The sequence below is a fragment of the Rattus norvegicus genome, chromosome 9 (genome assembly GCF_036323735.1).
Source record: "Rattus norvegicus strain BN/NHsdMcwi chromosome 9, GRCr8, whole genome shotgun sequence".
Taxonomy (NCBI): Eukaryota; Metazoa; Chordata; class Mammalia; order Rodentia; family Muridae; genus Rattus; species Rattus norvegicus.
The window spans coordinates 92,817,013-92,831,913 of NC_086027.1; the positions used below are offsets into that span (position 1 = coordinate 92,817,013).

The 14,901-nt window shown below is 40.8% G+C and overlaps 1 protein-coding gene across 2 annotated transcripts in view; it reads right to left on the reverse strand.

Moving 5' to 3' along the window:
• Positions 1-14,901, reverse strand: part of Pid1 (phosphotyrosine interaction domain containing 1) — a 218,698-nt gene that overhangs the window by 84,542 nt on the left and 119,255 nt on the right. The gene's annotated exons all lie outside the window — the stretch shown is intronic.

A 14,901-nucleotide genomic window follows, 5' to 3' on the forward strand; every position in this document is an offset into this window, starting at 1 on the left:
TACTAGATTGTGAAAAATCCTTTTAGCTCTAAATATATTCTGTGTTCTTACTTTACCAAGCATAATGTAATGACTTTATTCTTTCAAATGGCACATTACACATTTTAAAAAAACCAATTTCTTATGTCGAGAATTTTAATGTACATGACTTTTGCTCGGCTGTTGGGACAAACCGCCGCAAGAGAAAATTTTGAGTTCTAACCCATTGGGCCCTCTATACAAGGGGCACAAAAGAGAGAAGAAGAAACAAAGAAGCAATGATAGAAAGGACAAATGAACGAAAGGGAAGGAAAGACAGAGCCAGAAACTAGAAGCTGGAAAAAGTAGAGGCAGACACAAGTGCAGGTGGAGGGAATGAGGGAGAAGGGAGTGCATTGTGCCTTGGAAGGTGGACTTGACTGGCACCATCCTGCGGTCCTTTCTCTAGAGCTTTGCTGGTTCACATGGCTCCTCTTCCCACAAGGAAAATCTTGCCATTACCCACCGTTCCGAGAGCATACACTTCAAGTTATTTTCTCCCGTTCCATTCTTCCTGTGACTAACGCACATCAGTGTGACAGTTAGGCAAAGCGAAAACAATTGAGACACCTTGAAAACATTATGTTCGGTGAAAGAAACCAGACACAAAAGACCATGTATTTGTACATTCCTTTTTCTTTTAAATGGAACATCCAGAATAGGCAAATTTGTGGAGACAGAAAGTAGATTAGTGGTTGCCAAGGGCTGTGGGCAAAGTAGATGGAAAAAGAGTGCTGGATCGCAGAGAGGCTTCTTTGTAGGGTGATGACGATGAGGGGGAGAGTGTGCTGATATCGTGGAACAATGATGGACACACTGAATGCCACTGGGCAGTAACCTCTGGCCAGGTGAAAGTGGTAAAGTTTATGGGATGTATGAAAAGGGGCAGGAGTGAAAACCAATCATAGAAAGGTCTTAGTATTTGAGTTGAAGAAATTTAAAACAAATCAAAGTAAGGGCAGGAAGCAGAATAGGCACCGTTTCATTGAACACTCACTATATTGGCAGGTGAATATACTGGCAGGTGAATATTCCTCCCACTCCCCGGACGTGAGGCAGACCCAGCTGGTGATGTTCAAGGATAGGCAATTATGGAAAGCCAGAAATAGAATTTGGCTTCTGGATCCAAAAGTCCAAAGCTGGCGATGGACTCCAGGTTAAGTAGGTGAATAGAACCTTTGATAATTGCCATAGGATGTATCAGCCTCCTGTATTAGTTATCAAGACAGGCAGTTAACACAGTCATGAAGGAGAGAACAGTCCCTTTACCACCTGCCTGGGGGACATTTCTCCTTTCCAAAAAAAAAAAGAGGCTCATTTGATTAGAGATTACATCCTCCATGTACATGACAATGACGATAGTGATGGTAGTGGTGGTGGTGCTGGTGGTGGTGGTGATAGTAATGTTTGTTCTATGTACAGTAAGCGGCACAGTAAAAGAGAAGCTATGCGAGACTCATGGCCAAAGAGACTGCCTTGTTACAAAGGTGCCATCCCGCCCCAAATGCTACCTGAAGCAAAGCACTATATGAAATTGGAGGCAGGTGACCTTTCACTTGGAACCACTGTCGCAGCCAACAGCCCATGACAACCTTGAGAGATCCTGGGGCAGAGGCAGCAAAGGCACTGAACACTGATTACAGCAATGATAGGACTGTTGTGAGATCAGCCTCCAGCATGTCCAGAAATCTAAGAGGGTGAATTGGAGGTACAAGTGTGTGTATGGGGGCTGGGGTGGGGGTGGGGAGCTGATGTGTGTGTGTGGAACCATCCTACTGAGTCAGGAAGGCTGCTCAAAAGGGTATGTAGGGCCAGAAGCAGAATGGATCGTGTTTCAGGAAAGAAGAGCAGTTGAGTGAAACACAGACCTCAACACTGTTAGCAGCATTCTTGTTTTCTTCTTGTTGGCTAGTGAATAGAATGGCCTCCCAAAGACTCGTCAGAATTTGTGGCATGTCATTTCTAAGTCAGCACTCAATAGCCTACTCTCCCCAAAACCCAGGTTCCATAGTCTTCCCTTGAACATGGGCTGAACAGGGCTGTAGCTCGCTTTCAGTAGCTTACCCCCAGCTTCTGGTTCCAAAGAGTCTGCTTTCTGTCAGTCTGTCCTTCTGTGGCTCTTTCCCTCCATTGCCAGCATGGGAGCCAGTTCTAATACTGTGTACAACTCCAGGCAGACATTCCTGTGGCAAGGAATTGAGAAAAGCCATGGCACACAGCCACCCAGGACCTGAAATCATCAGGCCACCAACCTCTAGGAAGTCAAATCCTGCCAGCAATTCTTAGTGTGCTTGGCAAGGGACACGCTGTCAGGTGAGCTATCAGTGCAGACCACCGACCTGGTCAATAGCTCTCGCCGGCACAGCCACACCAAGTTCCTGAACCTCCAGAGCTCCAACATCTGCTTAATTTACTGCTTGACGTCACTGAATCTAGTGCAACTTTTCTACAACAATAGGCAGCCACACAGCTGGGTTTGTTAACGCCTTGGCAGTTATTAAATAAAGAGGATCATTCTAGAAATGCAATGGTCTCCTCTCCTAGATGTAGTCACATACTCTTGCCCCCCCAAGTAAATCACCTACTTAGGAAAATAGCTTCTGCAGTCTCTCCATGGTCATTGAGGACAACAGATAATGGACTGTTTACCCTCCATTAAAAAATCAATTAAGGATTGGCACTTTCTCCCTTTGATTTAAATCTACTGGCTGGTTATCCAGAGCCTCAGGGACACACATTGACAAAGGAAGCTATTAGTGCTATTTGATTCCCGGAGGAAACTCAGCAAAGAATTCCCTCAAAAGTCTTCCCTCTCCTTTAGCCCAACACGCTAAGCAGCAGCAATGGAGAAAACAGTAACCAGCTTGGAGGTGACAGGAACAATGGTACGTCGAGCATTAAACAGCAGGTTCGTATGCCCTATAACAACATCCATCGCACGTCCACACAGGAGACCTGTTTCTGGTGAAGAAATGAGGCGTGAGCTAAAGCCTGTGCAGACACAAGCTCCCTCAAGGCAAATGGAGATTTTTCTACTACATTGCCTCAGTTCACCCACAACGGAGAAAAAATGCCCAAAGCCCTTTTAAAATGTTCTTATACTTTTAAGAGCCTTAATAAATTAAGTTCATGATCCTTTCCCTTCCATCACAAAAATCTCTGTGCATGTCATCAAATTCAAGGAAAATAAGATGTACAAGGCGGTGCCCTTTTCTGAATCATCCTGAGTAGCTGCTCCATTTAATACATTTGAGAGAACGCCAGGAACAAAGGAGCAAAGGGACCAGAGTGACCGCTGTCTAACACACTATGCATATTTGTATGGGTAAGGAGCTTAATTGGGACTAGTAAACCTCAATAGAAAGAACGTGTGGTTCTGTTTCCACAAAGTATGTTCACTTACGCTTTTATCATCCCTTGTCTCAAAATTATAGGTAACTCTTCACTGTAACTCTTCACTGTAAAGAGGCCATTTCCCTCTCACTGGAGGATTAGCACTTAATACCAACCAGATTTCAAATCAAGGACACCAAGTCCTGTCCAGTGTTTGCTATGAAATATTAATAGTTTAAACAAAGTATTTCCTGAATCAAAGCAGAGAGATGAACAAAGGGTGGGATATATACAATATCCCAGAAAAGAAATTCATCCTCACACACTCACAGACATCAACATCATAGTAATAACAGTAGTAATAGTAATAAAAATAATAATAATAATAAGCCAAGTAACATTAAAGGCAGGGCAAGTGCTCTATGTAGAAGCAGACAGAGTATGTGTACTTAGGGCAAATGCATCTGCCTTAATTATGCAGGTAATTTAAATCCCATAAATCCATAGACCAATGACAAGAGGTATGCTTTCTATAAGGGAAGTACTTTGCTTGGCTAATTTACAAACAGAGACATGTCAAGATGATCGGAAGTTGTACTAGATGAACACTGTCTTGAGAAACCAGAAGAGGCTTTGCTGGGACACAGTATCCCCATCAACCTCTCTACCTAGGGTAGACAAAGCACCTGCCTTCTACAGATGACTGAAGAAGGCCGAATGGCAACAGAGCATGTGGATTCTCCTCACACTGAAAAACCCCATTCTGAGGAAAAGTAGAACAGGTTCAGGGGCTCAGAGAATAAAGGACAGCAAAAGGTCCCTGCTCTGTCCTGGAACCTCTGAAGGAGGCAACAGTGATACGTGCCAGGTGGGAAGGCGATTGTAGCTAGCACAGTGGGTTCCAGAGTCCCAGTGTTTATCCATTCCAATATGTGTCTGTATATGTGTCTAACTATGTGAGTGTATATGTGTGTATATTTAGGGGGTGTGTATTTAGGGGTGTGTGTTCATGAAGAACCCACAGTTTAGGACTTCAGGTATATTCCATACTGTCTCTACCTTAGGATTTGAGGCAGGATCTCTTACTGAACCCAGAGATCACAAATTCAGCGAGTCTGACTAGCAAACAAGCTCAGGGACCCTTTTGTTTCCAGTACAAAGACTGCAGACCCTGTGCCACCATGATCCCAGCTTTTACATGGGTCCTGGGCTCCAAACTCAGCTCTTCATGTTTCAACCTCCAGAACTTCCCTCACTGAGCATCACCCCACCCTCGATGTATGTATTCTTTCTCTTGCTTTATATGACTGTAAAAGCACTCAGCCACGTTTATGAACAGGGAAAAAGAAAGTTTCCCCAATGACACTTTCTTTACAATGAGGCTTTAAGCACCATCGTTATTAGTGTGAATCTAATGTTGACTGTTAAAAACGCAATCACTACAGGCTAATCAACTAATGAAGGATTTAGTTTGTAAATGCAATGAAAATGCATTGTCTTATTTAAACACAATCTATAGATTTCCATATTTAAGATGACATGCTTTTAGCATCTTTCTCTTCCAGGAACATGTATTACTTGGTGAACAACTATAATAATTTTCTGTCTAAATCTCCCCATACCAGGGGCAAATTGTTCCTAAAAACAAATAGAGCTAAAATATTATCTTCAAATAATAGCGTTGGTGACCCACTGTGGCTATACTAACTGGGTCCCACCTGTCACGGAATCTTAGACTGTAGGTAAAGTTACATGAGTCACATTTCCGTTTAAGTCCTTCATCCTCATACATTTCATTCTGATGCAGTAGAGGGGAACAATGTCACCATCTCTTGGTCCAAACACCAAGAAGGCTCAACGCCAACGCTGCTTTAAAACCCGTTTGCCAGTAGTCTTACTAAGCCTCACCCACTGTCTGGGATTCAGGATTCAGGACGGGCTTTGTTCTAGATCCAACTACCTGACCCCTCAAACAACAGCAGGCAATTGTGCATGCATTTTCATGCTCTTCTACAAAACCAAAGGAATTTTTCATCTCCCTCAGCCAGAACTCCTGGGCGATCATCTACAGAATACATGCCAGACACCCAGCATAATGGGATTGCACTGCTGAAAGAAAACATATATTTCTATCAGCAGTTATTTTATCTTCAAAAATATAACACAAGTTCAGCATCCCTGGTGTTTACTATAGAAGTTGACATGATAGCCTTGGCCAATCCACCTGCCAGTATCACATAGACAGTGTCACATGACTAAAAGGGCCCTGAGTTTACAGTGGAGTAAATAGAACATCCAAGTACCTGAAAAGAAGTCAGCAGAACATTCATAAAGCTACGAATCCCATGAGAAGCCTGGATCTGTGCCCACTATCATTCACGAAGGGTCTTGTCTTAACCTTGCTATGAAACCACTGCAACCAACAAGATACACATACGGTAGGTATCCTTTACTCCTGACTTAACTATTTTAAAATATACACGATGCCTAATAGCTGACACATAGGTTTAGCCTGAACCTGGATGTTAATATATTTTTAATTAGAATTAATGTTTTATTTTAAGGGAGCATGCCATTAAAAAGGAAAACCACTGTAGAGTCCAGAGTAGGAGGCTGCAGGGCTAAGAGGAAATAAACTAAATTCTTAGTGTTCTATTGGGTCTCCATGTCAGTCTTTGACTCTGCCTCAACACAACCCGGCAGGTACGTGGTGCTAGGATGTGTCCGCTCTCACTCTTTTGGGAGGTCACACTTGGTGAGAAGAAGCACATTGTCAACTGATCTGTCTCCCTCTCCCTCTCCCTCTCCCTCTCCCTCTCCCTCTCCCTCTCCCTCTCCCTCTCCCTCTCCCTCTCCCTCTCCCTCTCCTTCTCCCTCTCCCTCTCCCTCTCCTCCTCCCTTTTCCTCTCCATCTCCCTCCCCTCTCCTTTTATTGAAAATGGATTTTTTTCTCACACAATATATTCTGATTATGGTTCCCCTCTCTCTACTCCTCCCAGCTCCTCCTCTCTTCCCCTCCCATCCAGATCCTCCCCGTTGTTGTCTCTCATTAGAAGGCAAACAAGCTTCTGTGGGATAAGAATAAAATAAAACATAATGTAATGTAATGTAACAAAATAAAACAAAAACAACTCATCGAAATTGAACAAGACAAACAAATGGAAAAGAGCCCAAGAAGAGGTGCAGGACCTTGAAGCTGGAAACATCACTCATTCACAAACTCAGGAATCCCATAGAAATACTAATCTTATATATAAAGCCATAATATAGATATATAAAGGACCTATAGTATAAAAGAAGAGAATATTGTATTGTGTGTGTGTTGTATAGTTGTATAGTGCATATGTTTAGGGCTGTGGGCCTCTGTATATTATATACATACACACAAAATGAAAAATATTAAAATAAGAAAATCAGGAAGAATCCTGACGTGGCATTATGAGACAAGGACTCTCCAAAGATTCCACTAAATTCATTTTCTGTTAGCAATCTACTGCTGGGCGTGCAGTCTACCCATGAGACTCCCTTGTAGAAAACTAAATTTACGTTTAGAAGTAGTTAACAATAGGGGATTGCTTCTTGGTTAGAAATTGGGACATCTATCCACATCTTTTTCAGCTCTAAGACCCCATCTAGTACAGACCCCTCCCGGGTCTATGCATACTGCCTCAATCTTTGCAAATTCATACGTGTGTCCATCATGTTCATCTCGAGGTCCTCTCGCCTTGGTTTACTTCATCTCCTATGTATGGCTCTTACATTCCGTCTATCTCTCTTCTGCAGAATTCCCTGAGCCCTGAGGACAGGAAACTGATAGAGACTGATGAAAATTTAGGGCTGAGTGTTTAGCGCTGTGGGTCTCTGTATTTGTTCTCATCTGCTGAAGGAGGAAGCTTCTCTAATGATGGCTGAGCAAAGCTCTAATCTGCGAGTATAGCAGAATGTAATTAGGAATCTCTTCTTGGTACATTTTGTTGGTGGTGTTTTAGAAACTAGTGTTTGGTTTTACTCCTTGGGCTATCTAGTCGCAGGCTCTTGGTCACTCAAGCAGTGCCAGTTATGGGTTCTATCACCTAGAGTTGGCCTTCAGTCAAACCAGACACTGGTTACTCCCTCAGGCACTGGGCCACCATTACACTAGTATGTCTTGCAGACAGGATACTATTGTACCTCGAAGGGTTGTGGCTGGGTTGGTGATTATGTTTCTCTTTTGGCAGAGTATCTTCCTGGACTGAAGATGCTAGAATGTAAGGGCGAAGGCTCTGTGTAGGTACCAGTTGACTTCTCAGCAGTCAGTGAGTTATTTAGTTATCTTTAGCAATGAGCCCTTGCCGTCAGATTGGGGAGAGCAATCTGTATTCTTGGTCTGAGTTGTTTATGGATTCCCATGGCACTCCTACATCCAACATCCTCAATGAAATGTAATCTGATCGTGGTACTGGAAGCTTCATTTAGTGAAAACACATGGTCATTTGTGGCTCTGTCTCCACAATTCTTTAGTAATTTCATTTAGACAGCCTTCATATATGTATATATTTTAGGAAGCTTCTAATGTATTGGGTTTCCATACTACCCCTCATTGCCCTTTCTATCTATTCTCTTCCCTTTCTGGAAGATCTTCCTGCCCCAACCCCACCTCAATTTCTTATGCTATACCTAACCTCTGTGGTTATAAAGATTATAGTTTGGTTACCAATGGCAACAGCTAACATTCACATATAGCTGAATACATACCGTATTTGTCTTTCCAGAACTGGGTTACCTCAATCAGGACTTTTTTTTCAGTCCCATCCATTTACCAGAAAATTTTATGACTTCATTTTAAGAGGTGAGTAATACTCTATGATGTAAATATACCACATTTTCCTGTTTCCATTCTTCTATTGAAGACCATCTAGGTTGTTTGCTATTTCTCTCTGTTATGACTAGACCAAAGGAGATGGCTAAGCATGTGACCAGGAGTGGTGTACTCACTGGTGTCTGTTGTTATGTCCCCTATTCAGTTTTGTTAATTCGGATATTCTCTCTCCGCCCTTTATTTAATTTGGGTGAGGGTTTGTCAATCTTCTTGATTTTCCCAAAGAACCAACTCTGTTTCAGTGAGTCTCCATATCATTTTGTTGTTGTGTCTATTTTATTGATTTCATCTCTGAGTTCATTTCTTGCCATCTCCCCCTTCGTTTGTGACTTCTCTTTGTTCACGAGCTTTCAGGTGTGCAGCTAAGTTACTAGTACAAGATCTTTCCAATGTTTTTGTGCAGGCATTTAGTGCTATGAACTTGTGCCTTATAACCATATTCAGTGCATCCCATAATTTGGGGTATGCTGTGTATTCATTTTCATTCAATTCTAGGAAGTCTTTCATTTCTTTCTTAATTTCTGTCTTGACCCATTTTTCAATGAGTAATGTGGACAAAAACTAAACAGAGAAATGCTGGACCTAACAGACATTATAAGTCAAATGAACCTAACAGATATTTACAGAACATTTTACTTAAACACACAAAAAAATATAACTTATTTTCAGAACCTCTAGGAAATTTCAGAATGAGCTATCTATTGGTGACAATGAGGTGACATAGAAGTCCCCACTGTGAATATGTTGAGGATCAATGCATGATTTAAGCTGTAGTAGTGGGTGCCCTTGTGTTTGGTACATAGACATTAAGAACTTCAATACCCTCTTGGTGGATTTTTTCCTAATATGAATATGTAGTATCCTTCCTTATCGCTTATGATTAGTTTTGGAGTCTTTTCTGTCAGATATTAAAGTAACTACATGAGCTTCCATTTTCTTGGAATTTTTTTTTCTATCCTTATTACCCTGCGATGCTGTCTATCCTTGAAGTTGAGGTATATTTCTTGGATGCAGTAGAAGAATAAATCCTGTTTTCAAATCCATTCTGTTAGCCTATCTTTTTATTGAGGACATGAGTCCATTGATGTTAGAGATATCAATGAATAGTGTTTGTTGATTCCTGTTATTTTGTTGTGGTGCTGGTGTGTATGTGTGTGTGTGTGTGTGTGTGTGTGTGTGTGTGTGTGTGTGCGCGCGTATGTGTGCTTCTCCTCTTTTGTTTTGTCAGTCTAGGATAATTTACTCCTTGTGTTTACTATAGAACTGAATTTGTAGAAAGATATTACTTAAATTTTTTATCACGGAATGTCTTATTTTCTTCATCTATTTTGATTGAATGTTTTGCTAGGTATAGCAGCCTAGGTTGGTGTCTGTGGTCTCTTAGAGTCTATGAACATCTGTCCAGGCCCCTCTGGCTTTTAGGGTCTCAATTCTGAATGGAGTCAGATGTTATTCTAATAGGGTTCTCTTTTCTCTTTATATGTTAGTTGGTCCTTTTCTCTTGCAGCTTTTAATATTCTTTCTTTGTTCTATGTGTTTAGTTTTTATTATGTACCAAGAAAACTTTCTTTTCTGATCCAGTCTATCTGATGTTCTGTATGATTCTTGTCCCTTGATAGGTATCTCCTTCTTTAGGTTAGGGAAATGTTCTTCTATGATTTTGTTGCAAACACTTTTTGTATCTTTCACCTGAGTTTCTTCTCCTTTCTCTATTCCTTTTATTTTTAGACTTGGTCTTTTCATAGTGTCCCAGATTTCTTAGAAGTACTGTGCCAGAATCTTTTCAGACTTAACATTTTCTTTGACTGAGCCATCTATTCCCTCTATCATGTCTTTAATACCTGAGGTTCTGTCTTCCATTCCTTATATTCTGTTGGCAAGACTTCTCTCTGCAGTTCGTGTTCAACTTCCTAAGTTTTTCATTTCCAGATGAAATGAAAACCTCCAGTTGGGTTTTCTTAATGACTCTCTTTTTATTTTCAGGTCTTGAACTGTTTTATTCATTTATTTCCACTTTTTGTTTGTGTTTTCATAGATTAGGTATTTATTCCTCTCCTCTTTACAAACTGTATCATATTCATAAAGGCTATTTTTTAGAGCTTGTGCCTCAACTGTGTTGCAACAACACTCAGGGTTTCCTGTGGTAGGGTTACTGGGCTTTAGTGGAGACATAGTGTCCTATCTGATATTGATTGTGTTGCTACAGTAGGGTCTAGACATCCAGGTTTGGGAACATTGTAATTCTAGAAGCTGTTATCTGCTCTTGTTTTGTTGAGTGAATGCTTTGTTCCTGGGATTGTGTTTCCTCTCTGGATCTTAGGAGAATGTAGGTGGTGTGATCCCTGATTAAAGATTCTTCTGGGATCCTGATAGGTGTGGACACTAGGGGTTCCTGCTTCTCTGGATGGAATGCCAGAATCTCTCTATGTATTGACTGTGGATTCATCAAGTCTTTCCTACAGAAAGGGGGTGTCTGAAGTCATCAAAGCAAGAGATTGTTTAACAGAAAATGTATACCAAGAGCCCTAAAGAGCCCTTCCTGTGGTATTTCTAACCTGGGCCTGTGGAGGGTTAACATTGGAGGTAAGACCAAGGTATACAAGGACTTCGACTAGCTTGGAGGAGAGAATGAGGGAAACAAAATGGGGGACTCGGAGGTAAGCCTGGAATGACCTGATGCTCTCTCTGCTGGAATCAGCACACATCCTGTAAACACAGTAATAGGAAAATGCCTTTGTGATAATAAATGACACCTCCAGGGCGTCGCAGACATTGCAGACATAGCAGGTGGTGACGAAGAATTTCTAGCACTATCCCCAAGTGTCACAGAAACAATTTTTCAAGCAAATGCATAATCCATCGAGATGGAACACACAGAAAAAATAAATAATAAAACCCCCAGGTTCAGTGAGGTCATTAGCTCAGAAGGTAACTTTCCTGGCTCCCACGATGATAAATTTCATTTATCCCCACCATTTCCTGAGTAAATGATTTTATAATCCCCCGATTTGGCTTATGAAGATGCCTGATGACTCACAAATGCCAATCTGACTAATGTCTCATTTACAGAACTCGGTATGCACAGGAGCCCAGACATCACTTGGCTTGCCAAATAAATGAATGTAAAATATTTTCAGTAAAAACAAAGAAGTGAGCATCCAGTAGAGCAAGGAAAGCCACATCTGCACCCACCCTCACAGCAGCATTTGCCTCCTGCTCAAACACCCAGAAATCTAATAAGAACTGCCCCTCCATGTTTAAAAAGTATTTTGTGACCTCTTTAAAGGGTTATTCACTGAAATTTTAACATCTGTATCTTCCTCACCACCCCATTGGCTTATAGTTTATTGGCTTTTATTTTCAACCAAGGGGGTCTGGATCTCCATAGCAACCTTTATGTATTCATATAGGTCTGGTTATGGCAAAAGTTCCAGGTGCCTTATAAATATGTGTTCAAGTGTGAATTTAAACCTCATTGTTTCCATCACCAAAAAAGATATTTTTAAAAAGAAAGGTTCAAATAGCTTAAATTAATTTTAGGGAGGTTTTAATAGTTCAGAGAGGGATTGTGGGCACAGATGGCAAGGACTTTAAATATTTATCTTCGCCCTCTCTCCCAAACTCATAATGAAAAATTTGAAGTTATATAAAGAAAGCACAAAATGAAAGGGAAAGAACACAGTCACACAGAAGAGGCCGGGGCAGAGATTTGGAAGCCGTACAGAGCAGCTGAACCTGCACAGAGGGGCCATATCCTCCGAAGCAGAATTACTAGCCTGAGATAGAGCATCTCCGTTTATATCATGTGTCCCTATCTCTCAAAAGGTTTCTCGATTTAGGAAAGGAGATCAGGATTCTACTTCGAGTTGCTTAAACTACCAAGGAGCCAGAGTCTCCAAATTGAGACAACCATCAGATGGATAAACAGAAGGAAAGCTCATATACCATGGAATGGAACCATAATACTTCCAAGTACAAGAACAAAACAGGAGATTCAAAGAGCTTTCAGTGTAAGGAATGAAATCACGGTGCACTGAAGGACACGAAGTTACCTCTCAGATAATGACTTAACTGAACTTGCAGAAATAATTATGTAAGAAAACCAGCAGAAAAACAATGGGTAAAGTTGTTAGTGGCCCAAATCTCTACCTACCAGAATAGGGAACAGGAGATATTATGTAACATGAGTGGTGGAGAAACCATTTGGAAATATGAAAATAAATATAAGGAGAAACACCTAAAATAACTATGTTTATGAGGGGCAAACAAAAAATATTTTATGATTAGTACTTCGCACCACTGTATTCTCTTTCTCTGTGACTGTAACTTGGATAGCATTAAAACTGAAGGAATAAAAAAACAATTAGAAATGAAAATCAGAGTTTACACGAGGCTAATTTAGCAGTCTGTGACTATCAATCTAACCAGACACTTTGGTAACACTCAGTTTTCCATTAAGCAAAATAATGAATTAAAGTAGTCTTTTTTTGTACATAAGCCCCCTATCCCATCTCCCTCCCCTTCTTCTATAAGGGTGTTCCCCTCCCCATCCATTCCCTCTTAGCTCCCCCACAAAATTCCCCTACACCGGGGGGTCCAACCTTGGCAGGACCAAGGACTTCTCCTTCCATTGGTGCCCAACAAGGCTATTCACTGCTACATATGCAGCTGGAGCCCTGGGTTCGTCCATGTATAGTCTTTGGATAGTAGTTTATAGTCTTAAAATAGCAAGCTGACCTTGATTACGATCATTTCCTCTGTACAGATACCTCTCATGCAAAAAGTGAATGGAACACTGGGGAAAATAAATGGTATTGAGAACGCTCACTCAGAAATGTATAAACAAGAAGGTCTTGACAAATTATTATTGAATAAACTAGAGTTTTGTTTTGAAGGTTGTTAACAACCTTCTAAGAGTCTAGAAACCTGGAAATACAACATTAATGAGTTTTCAACACTTTAATTTCTTTTCTATGTGGTGTTTCTGTGGGCCGAACCATCAGAATTTACCATACAGGAACAATAGTTTATCCATAGAATATATGCAAGAAACATACAGAATTATGAACAAACTTTCTGAAGAAATACGTTCAACATTCAAATATTAATTAAACTAAAATATTCAGACTTAAGCCAACAAATTGTTTGAAATGAACAGTCCAAACATGAACTCTCTGGGGGAGGGGAGTGGCCAACCTAGAAAGGGGCTTTCCCCAGGCTTTCTACTGTAAACATATTTTCCATCCTGTGTTCAAAATGATGCTTCAAGATTTTCTGGGAATGGTCACCAAAGCATCAATTCACAGTGGTAGAACTGTAAGGTTGGGTTTTTTTGGTTTGTTTTCTTTTCTTTTCTTTTCTTTTTCATGAATGTTTAACATACTTAACAACACTGACCCATGACTTGAAATGCTCAGAACCAAGAATATGAAATCCAAATTCCATATAGATTTTGTATTAATTTCTTAAAGATTTCCTTACTTTAACTTCATATTTAAGTACCTGCATGTGTGTATGTATGTGCACCATATGTGTACCTGTGGAGGCCAGAAAAAAAGGCATTAGATTCCGTGGAACTAGAGCTACACATAGTTGTAAGTCACCATATGGATGGGAGACCAAACGAGGGCCCTCAGTAAGAGTAGTATACGCTGCCAACCACTGAGCCATCTTTATGCATCCCCACCCCATGAAGAATATTAAAAACCCTCTTTTTCAGAAAAGAAATGAAGAAAAAACAAAACCATTTCAAGCAACATAATGGCAAGATGCCCTTTCCACAGAATAGTCTTCCTCACTTTTCTAGTTTCAAGAGTTTTCTAAAACCCAATGAAATAATTTTCTGAGGCTCAAGAAATGGCAAACTTAGTCTAAACAATGAGCTGTATATAAGCATTATTTATGTGTATTATATGCCATATATATATATATATGTGAACATATAAATATTATATGATGAGTTCTATCCATTCTTGGGCTCCATCCACTCAACTGTTGGTCAAAATACCTTTTAAAAATAATAAATCCCACACATCTGTTCTGACAATGTCATTATTCTACAGCCAACACAGAAAAGCAAGCATTTGAAGAGTGTTGGAACTGTATGACATATCGTGAGGAATCCATGCAACCAAGGTATTTACACACTCTCGGATCCCGGTGTCCTCCAGAGATCAGTAGACAATACCATAATACACATTGAGACATAATCATGGAACTGCCTGAATCTCTAGAATTCTCTAAGTACAAGGTCATCTGTGACCAGCTCAATAATGTCACTCAAAGACATTAGATGGCAACCCTGGAACCTCTAAATGTTATTTTATAAGGAAGACTTGTTGAGGTTTGGTCTGTTGCTATGTATTGCAATGCTAAGTTCTGTATCCCAATGTCTAATTGCCTCAATAAGAGGGAATTCTCATGGATGCCAGCTTTTGCTGTGCCAACCTTGCTCCTTAATTTAAAACTATTGGTGAATAAAGATGTCTATAGCCTGTAGCTGGGCAGAAGAGAGGTGGGTGGAGCTTTAATTCCTGGGCCTGGGGTCTGAGGCAGAGACCATGGGGAGAGAGAGGAGGCAGGAGGAAGAAGGCATCATGGGATAGGTGGATTGGGAAGACACAGCCATGAGGGCTGGCTACCTGGAGGAGCTGCAGCAGAGGTAGAACCTGGCAAATGATATCTCAGGATTA